The sequence below is a fragment of the Belonocnema kinseyi genome, chromosome 5 (assembly GCF_010883055.1).
Source record: "Belonocnema kinseyi isolate 2016_QV_RU_SX_M_011 chromosome 5, B_treatae_v1, whole genome shotgun sequence".
Taxonomy (NCBI): domain Eukaryota; kingdom Metazoa; phylum Arthropoda; class Insecta; order Hymenoptera; family Cynipidae; genus Belonocnema; species Belonocnema kinseyi.
The window spans coordinates 32,243,966-32,246,348 of NC_046661.1; positions in this window are offsets into that span (position 1 = coordinate 32,243,966).

Here is a 2,383-nt window from a genome sequence, read left to right on the forward strand (position 1 = left end):
TTCAAATAAAGAGTTGGGTTTTATACAAGTAACTGAAAGTTAATGAAATATTAAAATTATTAGAAAATAAATTTATTTGCGAGCAAATTTTAAAAATAAATTTTTTTATTAAAGGAAATAATAAAAAATAATTATTTTAGCAAAATCAAAAATTTTGAATTGAATTAAATATGTAAACAGTTAAAAAAGTAAAATACTAAAATGATAAAAATCTTACCTAATCTTAATGTCAAAGTAAATGAAAATGATGTGCTAGGTGCTGAATTATTGCATTAAAAGGTGGTACAATAACCATTTGTCAGTTAAAAAGTGGTTAAAATGCAGAAAACAATGTACCGAAGGGAAAAAGCAGCAACTTATTGACCAGTATGTGGAATGCAGGTTATGTATACACTGCGTACAGTCGTAAGGTTTCAACAGTAAAAAAAATAGTGTCTTTCGTAAAAGTGAAATAATTTTAATAATAAAAAATATTAAAAAGGTTGAAAAAGGAATTTTTAAGAAATGCAGTTGAAAATGAATGGGTATCTATCATTATAAGTGGGTTGTCAGTTTTGAAATTCACCTAGCTTGCAAATTACTGAAATAAATGCAAATGCGATGTTTTCAGTTTAAACATTTTTTTCTGAAAATTCGTACAATAAAAGAAATATGATTAGAAAATGGTGAAAAAATTGTTTGTAATAAATACGTGAAACTGAAAGAAGTGGAAATATTTTTGTTATTCATGTTTTTATATAGTACTTTTTAAATCAAGGTGACCGCTTGACGAGGAAGGCAGAAATTTTTTGTAACAGACGAGAAATATGTCAGTAAATTCACTTTTTGACGGGGAATTTGACAAATTTTGAGGAAAAAAATGCATCTGATACTTGAAATATTAAGAATGTCGTATCACACGATAATTTAAAGTAAGCTCAATTAAAAATATTTAGAAATTTTTATTATTATTATTATATAATTTATTTTAAAGCTTGAATTTGCAATGTAAAGAATTTTAAAATGCAGGTTTGGAAGACTTGAAAGAATTAATAATTCACAGGATTTGAATGTGAAAATTTTTTATGAAAAAAACGTTTTGATTTGAACAACTGTAAATAGATGTAAATAATGTCATGATTTTTTTAAATAAACTGCAGTTCGAGTATTAATAATCAAAAAATAATTCATTTCGAAAGACGATTTTAATATCATGCTCTCTTCATAATTTTGTAATAGGAGAAAGTAATTCAAAACCAAACAACTCGAAACTGAATTGTTTAAAATAAAGTCTTGAATCGTTAGCATTTCACAAAATTAAATTTGTGAGTCAGCACTGTATTGCATTGAATATTCATCAATGAAAAGACTATTGAAGAATTATTAATTTGTAGTCACAACAATTGATTATTTGCTTTAATTTTATTGTAATGAATGTTTGTGATTTAAAATTCCTTATAATTTCTTCTATTTAGACCACTTTGAAAATTTCTAAATAAATCAACTATTTTTATCATGAAAATAATGAATTTATTGAATCCTTCTTTACATCCTTTATGCTTGAAAAGTACTCGTCTCTGCGCGCTCATAACAACACTCACATATCACTTTTACTGCATTTTGCACAATTTTTAATATGTTTTTTAAAAGAACCTACAGGAATGTCACCCTTTCGAAATATTAAACAGGGTTTTGGAAATCTAATAAAATAATAAGTACATTCCAAGTAGGACTTGCACCGACTGTCACTTTTGCACTTTCCAAAACATCACTTCTTGTGCACACCAACCTTTTTTATTTTCATTGGATTTTCTCCTGTCATATTAGACATTTCTTTTTTGGACAGTTTTTCAACTTCCAATTGTTTGAAATAGTTTTTTTTCTCAATGTTTACTATTCCCACATACGTTTCAGTGAAAAATTGACCGCAACTCACATGGAAGTATTATATATTTTTCGTGCTTGCGCAATGTCGTTTTCTTAAATGAAAAGGTCTATAGGAGTGGGCACACCGTGGGCGTGTTTATCAAGCATCAAAGGTAGTTAAACACATGTATATTTTTCACTGATCATGTTGCATTTTTCGGACTAATCGATTTCCGATGTTCAGCGCCCTTTGTGTTCCCGATGAAGAAGTAGAGTCTGTCTCAGTGATCCCAGATCTGAAACGAGACGTGGTCCAATACTATGACACGTCTGTGTCCGTGTGAATATGGTAGGAGACAATATAAATGCCTGGGTTGCGCGCGCAACCCATTTCTCCTCTTCTGAATTTGAAAACTTGAAGGTGGACGATTGCCGGTCGGACCACTTCGGCGGTTCTATTTATATCTCTAGCTGCTTTCAAATAAAATGAAGAGATTATGATTTTAATATTTCCAAATTTCGATGCTGGGCTGGCGAT